The sequence below is a fragment of the Arachis ipaensis genome, chromosome B06 (genome assembly GCF_000816755.2).
Source record: "Arachis ipaensis cultivar K30076 chromosome B06, Araip1.1, whole genome shotgun sequence".
NCBI classification, from domain to species: Eukaryota; Viridiplantae; Streptophyta; class Magnoliopsida; order Fabales; family Fabaceae; genus Arachis; species Arachis ipaensis.
The window spans coordinates 20184775-20193423 of NC_029790.2; positions in this window are offsets into that span (position 1 = coordinate 20184775).

Here is an 8649-nt window from a genome sequence, read left to right on the forward strand (position 1 = left end):
ATGACAAACTAACAATGTAGTTAACAAGTCCTAATGCTTACACTAGCTGTTTCAGTAGCTGTTAAAGCTAAAACAGAAGTATTTAGGAATTTCTATTACAATGAGGAGCCTTTCTTTTAATCTCTATAGCCATTACTCCAAACAACAATTTCTGTTCATGTTCAATGCATCATATCAAATCTCAGGCTTACTTCACTTTCTAAATTCCAAAATTTAGGAGGATTGAAATTTGAAAAAGAAGAAAATAAAAAAACAGCAGCATGCAGAGAATATATTTAATGTAATATAAGATTCATGCCTGAATTATTGCTCCACTAGCATACCAGAAAAGACCACTGACCCTATATTCCCAAGCAACATTTGAGCTTTGCAAGATTGTAGCATGTCCACTACACCACCAATTCATAGCAATAATTAACAACACATGTTAATTATATACGTGACATTTCTCTTCTCCAACCATATCTGATCCATAAGAATCAAGGTTTCTATCAATAATTTCAGCTTGATGAAAAATTAAAGATACACATGAATAATTATATATGTAAGCGATAATTAGATAATAGGTTAACTAATAATATAGCATGTTTATATATAGCTTAACTATGCTTGGATGATTTCTTCAGCCAGTGTTTAAGAAAGAAGTATATTCTCCGTCAAGTGGGAATGGAATTGCCTTTGCGGTCATCACATCTTCAATTTTTTGGCTAAGATTGTCATACATATCCTGCAAATTAAAATACACACAAAGAGACATATCATTTTTTTATTCACTATATACATGTTCTTATCTAATAGTATTGTATTGTAGTATTAGTATACCTGCATTTTTTAGCGTTCTTGTGTGAATTCATGTGAGCAATAAAGTCAATTTTAATACCTAAAAGTGCAAATACGTGGTACTGTGGGTCTCTTAGGACCATAAAGTCAATTTTAATCTTAGAAATTTGTACACCGCCAAGCCTGGCGCAATGTACCAAATGGACAGCAGCCTCTGACCTATAAGTCATGCTAACAATAATTTGTATGACTTCAACGCTCATTAGAAGATAGTTCTTTATTATGTATATCATAGTGTAATGCAATACATAGTTAGTTCTTGTTTGAACTCACATGTTAGCACCAGAAAATATTAACCTCAAATTATGTTCACTTACAAGGTCTGGAAACTTATCCTTGAGCAAACGTATTGACCGAGGCACTAAACCATTATCATTGTATGCTTCATTCCCTGTGGAAGACTATAAGAAAAAAATCTGTCATACAGGACTGAAATCACACTACAGAAAATCTACAGTATGTAAGTAACAGAATAGAACCTTCAAGGCATCTGGAATTTTAGGAAAAAGTACCACACTATTAATACTATAAAATAACATGATAAAATTCAGGACAGGAAGTAGAATACCCAAACAAAACTAGCCAAGTTCTTTCCAGCCTAGATATTTAAAGAAACAATTAAATCTATCTAAACGTCTTGAACATATTTAAACAGCTTCAAAGTTCTGATAAGTAACTCAAATAAATGAATAATACTAGAAAACATTAAAGCCAATCCATAAAAAGGGAATTAATCAAGTGTAATGCTAAGGAGGATTACTAGAGCACTTTTAGTAGGAGATACAGAAACAAGAGTAAATAACAACCTCTTGCACAAGTCCATGCCTCCATCCAAGCCTGTAGCATCCCGGCATAGCCCCAGTTGGAGTGTCCTCCTCACCTGCAAGTTCAATTGCTACGAATCAAAACAGATCCAGCATAGCATATTACACTACCTCCACTACACATGAACAATGCATAAAACAAGTAAAAACAAGACCAACCTTCATGAATGAAAATTGGATACACGAAATTCGCAGGCGATATTGTTGTCTCCTGAAAAGCTTCCCTCAGCGCGCGGCATCCTCCAGTTGTGTCGAGGACGCCTGTTAAGTGGCTGATACAAAATCAAATCAAATCAATTGCTTAACTCAACAAGTTTTTCTAAATCATCAGCAAGAATGCGCAAGGCTAAAGTCAACACATTTGGTTCCTATTCAAAAATTGAATCGGAGACTCACAAGTGAAGGGACGACGGGAGTTCCAACCAGAGAAGCTGGTTTAGGGGGAATCGGAGGTGCCTCCGGGACGTTACTGGCAACAACAGCGGCTTCGCATTCTGCGTCGGAGAGGCCAAGCTTGTGGAGTAGACCTGCATGGTTACCGTTGTGGGAATCACTTGCTCTAACGGCAAAGAGGTGGAGAGGGCGAGGAAGGCCCTGTTGCATAACTACTCTCTTCTATTTTTGAATTGGACTTCACAGTCTCTATACAATACTGAAACAATATAATATGTATTAATACACTCAACAAGCTTGCGTGATATCTTTCCCTCTTCTCTAAAGAAAGAAACCAAGATAGGACATTTTATATCTTAGAAGCAATGATGACTCTCTTGGGGGTAATCTTCCAGATGTTATACAACTTATTCTAATTCTGGCAAAAAATTGAGAATGCCACCCATTAGCAAACTGAAAATTGAACTAACAGGAAGAAAGGAATGAAATGATTGTTTATATGACATGATAGTACTTAACATTGACAATTAGAGAGCTTGAAATCTTTCAAAGCAGAGAAATTAGTGTCGATGATAACATTGAAAACAAGAATACTCACCTCAAAAGATGAACCAAAATATGTGATTTCATTGTTAGCACTGGTCCACCTATGCTTTCTAGTAACATCAGTACCTGTCCAACAATGTTGTAAAGAAAAGTTCTTAAGTTGTAATATTCAATCTACTAAATCAAAACTATAAACAAGAATAACAAACAAAACTTCCTATATATACTATAACACTACAAGAACCTGAAAAGATCACAATATACTCAGGGAATTGAACTTGAATAGATCAAACAAAAAATTCATTACAATGAACTACTAAATTCATTGCTCGTAAATATATAGTGGCCAAATATATAGTATAGTTGCTGCCACTTGCAGTATGACACGAAATAGGGGAAATGCTATTATCAGGAGAGTCTAATTATGATATGATCATATTTAATTTACAGTGAGCAAATAAGACACAGTATCGGTTCACCGAACAATAATTAATACAATGATTAAGAGAATAAACAATTCATCAAACACTTGGAGTGCTTGCGAATTTGAAACAATGTTTATCAATTAAGAGATAATAAAACTCATTGAATGTTATATCATATAGCAAAGCATTCAGAATCTGAAAATGAAAAATAAAGAAATGAATAAAAAGGAAAAAGAGAAAGAGAACCGAAAATTGAGAATGAGTGGAACGAAGAAGAGCATGCAGAAGCGAGAGAATGCCGATGGAGAACACGAGAGTCATTTGCGGAGGAGAGTTGACAGAAGAGGTGCTTTCTCAAGATCTAGAAACGCGTTGATAAAGGAGGCGTCTTGGCTCGATCTCAGTGGCAACAGCATAAAGGAGATGAACTTTAGTAGTGACGACGGCAGCAATGGCGGAGGAGGCGGCGACGGCGGCGGAGATGGCGGTGGTGATGGCTATCGCAATCTTAGGGTTTCAGTGAGCTCTCATGCTCTGTTCTTTCTCTTCTCTTCAAGTTTTTTTTTGGATTTTGAGAAGAGTTTTAATTATATGATAATTTAAGTGATAACAATGGGTTTTATTGTTAGTTATTTTGTGGGAGTTTATAAAAAATGTCATAGATAAAATATATTAGGGAGGTTTTAAAAACTCTCACTAAAAAACACCCACAAATATATATAAATTTTGTAGTGAGTGAATGTGGTAACTTGCGAGTGAAGCAAGGGAAAAATGAATGATCAATGAGGATCAAAGATGATTGTGTGAGATGCGGAGGATGGCGGTGGAAGTGCTTGTTATGCCATGGGCCGAAGGGCCGTAATTGTTAATGAATTGGCTGGTTATGGATTTAACCATGAGCCGGATGACTGGATCATTGCCGTGTTACGGTGGAGCCATGATTATGGCTAAGTATAAATGCATATATGCTGTTGAATTAATTGTGAATGTTTGCATTTCCACTATCGGAGATGAGGGTTTCCCTAGGAGGAAGTAGTGGCTAGCCACTATGTGCGCCAAGTTGAGACTCGAAGCTCTTTTGACCCTATGTCGTCAGGGTGGCCAGGTATTGTGAAAGCCCCGGATGAGCTCACCCCCATAAATATTCACCAGTGAGGGTGATGGATATGGATCATGATTATGATCACGATTTGTTGAGTATAACTCAAGTTAGGGAGACACGACAGAGGGACAGTCCAATGGTTAGCTACCAGGACTTGTCGGGTTGGCTCTATAATTGACAGATGATATCATCAGCCACTAGGGACATGCATTCATCATATGCATACTATATGAATTATTTGAGATTGCCTATTTGACTGCATATTACTTGCTAATTGTCTAAATGCCTTATCTGTTCCTATTTGTATATCTCTTGTTTGATTTAGCTGTGTTTGCTACATTATACTCCTGTTGATGGTTGGGAGGTCTGAAGGAATTGGAAAGGGAAGTATTAGTTAGACTGAAGGATCTTTAGTCAGTTGCCACTTATGGTTTAGCTTGTTTATAAGCTTTGATATTATCTGGAGGAAGTCCTAGGATTGCCTTCAGCTTTCCTCTATTATTACATGTTATATATGGGGAACTGTTACCACGCTGGGGACCTCTGGTTCTCACCCATGCGGATTTTGTGGTTTTCAGATGCAGGACGCGAGGCTTCTTGTTGAGGCATGCTGGAGATTTCTGGATTAGCGAAGATCCTTGTTCTCGGGACTCTGTTTTTATTTTATGATTTCTCTTAGATACTTTTATCTCCATTGAATAATACAAACTGTGATGACTCCTCTTAGAGGAGATTTTGGAGACTAGGTTCTCTGATTTTGTGTCCCTTTGGGTTTCCTTTGGGGTTTCCTTATTTTATTATATGTATATATTGCTATGCTCGGACCGGTTATCTTCGCATCCGGATTTGAGTTTTGATATTCCCGTTTTTGACACTCTTTTGTATATATATAATCTCGCGTTAGCTTATCCCTGTTCGTTACGTTATCGATCGGAGTGTTGCGCATTCGAGTTACGGTTTTTGTTTACCACTTTTTCTACAAAAGCTCCTTGTTATAATCAATCATTCATACTACTATACGTACTAAATTTTAATTCTAGAGGTCATAATACCTTGCCATCTCGGAATTATGACTTAAGCATAAGACCCTGTATGGTAGGGTGTTACATATGGTATCAGAGCAGTTCATTCCTGTAGAGCCTGAGGGACGGACTGACTATGCTTCTGTGCATTCTCTGTATGTGTGTTATGTGCTGTTAGTATATCTACTTGATATAATTGGCATAAACATTCATGAGCATACATTTGGGACTTTGAAGCACTAGACTTCCGATATTGAGACTGATCAACTTAATATCGAATGTTTGGTGTGTATAGGAACCAGATGGCGCCTCGTGGACGTGGTAGAGGCCGTGGGAGAGGTCATACGAATGCTCATGCGCCAGAGATTAACCCTAACGACCCGGTGAACTTTATGACTGCGTTGGAGAACATGGCTGCTGCTATGCAAGCCACTGCTGAGGCTCTTGGTCAATAGATGAACAACCATGGCAACGACGGAAATGGAGCTCAGGGACCAATGAAGATCAGAACTTTTGCTGTGTTGGTGAACAAGTGTAGGGTTGCTGAGGAGTGTGTGAAGAAAGCAGCTGCTGAGAGAGTCACAAAGGATCATTCCCACGGAACCGAGGGAAGAGCTTTGCACCTAGAGGTCCACCTTTCAAGAAGGGGGGTTCTTTTAGGAGGCCCAACAACAACAACTTCCGAGAGAAAAGGTTTGGAAAGCAGCCTCAGAATGAGCAAGCTTGTGCTAGGTGTGGAAGTCACCATCCGGGAGCCCCGTGCAAGGCCGGGTGGGGCTTGTGCTATTACTATGGTAAGGCTGGACATAAGGTCCCAAACTATCCGGAGAAGCAGAAACAAGGTGCCGGGAAGGCGCAGCAGACTGGTCGGGTGTTCACCACTTCAACTATAGGTGCTGTGGGATCTGAGGCACTTATCCGAGGTAACTGTGAAATGGCTGGTCAAACTTTGAATGCTTTATTTGATTCGGGAGCATCGCATTCATTCATTGCATTTGAGAAAGCCCATGAGTTAGGATTGAAGATCGTAGCTTTAGGTTATGACCTAAAAGTGTATAATGCTACCCATGAAGCCATGGTAACTAGGCTAGGATGCCCAAAAGTTTCGTTTAGGTTCAAGCAGCGTGATTTTGTCCATAATTTAATCTGCTTACCGATGATCGGTCTTGATCTTATCTTGGGATTGGACTGGTTATCTGAGAACCATATCCTGCTTGATTGTTCTACAAAGTCGATGTACGTTATGCCGGAAGATACAGAAGGCCGATCGTGGTGAATAATTGTTACTTGAATTCGATGATGGTGAACTGCTCTGGAATCGAATGTCAGGGTATCCTGTTGTTAACCGCGGGTGTTTCGGGTAATGATCAAAGGTTGGAAAAGATTCCGGTGGTGTGTGAGTTTCCGAAAGTGTTTCCCGATGACATTAATGAATTTCCACCTAACCGAGAGGTCGAGTTTGCTATTGAATTGGTGCCTGGGGCGGGACCAATCTCAAGTGCTCCTTATAGAATGTCACTATTAGAGATGGCCAAGCTAAAGTCTCAGTTAGAGGATCTGTTGGGTAAGAATTTTATTCAACCAAGTGTTTCACCGTGGGGTGTGCCAGTGTTACTGGTAAAGAAGAGGGACGGGAGTATGCGGCTCTGTGTGGATTACAGGCAGTTGAACAAGGTCACGATAACGAATAAGTACCCGTTGCCGAGGATTGATGATCTCATGGATCAGTTACAAGGAGCTGGGGTTTTCTCCAAGATTGATTTGCGATCCGGTTATCACCAGATAAGGGTGAGGGGAGAGGATATCCCTAAGACCGCTTTCAGGACTCGTTATTATCATTGCGAGTACACTGTAATATCTTTTGGATTGACAAACGCTCCTGCAGTATTCATGGATTATATGAACAGAGTGTTCCGTCTGTTTCTGGATAAATTCGTTGTTGTCTTCATTGACGACATACTAATTTATTCCAAGACTGAATAAGAGCATGCGGAACACTTGAGGATCGTGTTGCAGATCCCAAAGGAGAAGAAACTCTATGCGAAACTGTCTAAGTGTGAGTTTTGGAAGAGTGAGGTGAAATTTTTGGGTCACGTGGTGAGTAAGAAGGGGATAGCTGTAGATCCAGCTAAGGTGGAGGCTGTGATAGATTGGAAGCAACCAACCACAGTAACTAAGATAAGGAGTTTTCTGGGCTTAGCTGGCTATTATCGAAGGTTCATCAAAGGCTTTTCACAATTAGCCTTGCCGTTGACAAAGTTAACCCGCAAAGACACTCCGTTTGTTTGGACTCCTGAGTGCGAGGAGAGCTTTCAGGCATTGAAGAAAAAGTTGACCACTGTACCTGTGTTAGTGTTACCTGAGCCGAACGAGCCTTTTGAGGTGTACTGTGATGCCTCATTAAAGGGTCTAGGGTGCGTGCTGATGCAAGGGATTCGAGAGTCTAAAAATTGGTGTTCAAGAAGTATCTGGAACTTTGTGTTTGAGCCGATTAGAAATCTCAAGTGACTTTAAGTCCGAACTCCTAAAGGCCCATGAGAATGATGAAGCGTTATGGAAGGTGTTACCAGCTATTGAGCAAGGGAAACAGTGGAGAGTGTCGGAAGAAAAAGATGGGTTATGGAGATTCAAGGGTAAGATCATTGTGCCGGATATTGGCACTTTGAGGCAAGATATCTTAAAGGAGGCACACAAAAGCGGATTCTCTATTCACCCGGGAAGTACTAAGATGTACCATGATTTAAAGGCGATGTTTTGGTGGCCGGGTATGAAGAATGATGCGGCGGAATATGTTTCAAAGTGCTTAACCTGTCAAAAGGTAAAGATTGAACATCAAAGACCTTCCGGAATGTTGCAACCTTTAGAGGTTCCGCAATGGAAGTGGGAAAGTATTGCAATGGACTTTGTGTCATGATTGCCAAGGACTAGGACTGATTTCGATGCTATCTGGGTGATTGTGGACCGATTGACGAAATCAGCCCACTTTTTACCCATTTGGATTGACTTACACCCTTGAGGAACTAGCACGGTTGTACATAAAGGAGATTGTGAGACTTCATGGTGTACCGGCTACTATAATCTCTGATAGAGATCCTCGCTTCACTTCGAGGTTTTGGGGTGCATTTCAGAAAGCTTTCGGAACCCGACTAAGCTTGAGTACGGCTTATCCTCCTCAAACAGATGGTCAATCCGAAAGGACGATCCAAACACTAGAGAATATGTTGAGAGCTTGTGTTCTGGACCAGCCGGCGAGTTGGGATTGATATATGCCATTAGTGGAGTTTGCATACAATAATAGTTACCATGCGAGTATCGGAATGGCTCCGTATAAGGCTTTGTATGGGAGAAAATGTCAATCTCCGCTATGTTGGTATGAAGCTAGAGAGAAAGGCTTGTTGGGGCCGGAGATGATAGCTGAGACCACCGAACAAGTTAAGAAAATCTTAGATAGGATGCTTACGGCGCAGATTCGCCAGGAGAGTTACGCCGATCAGAGG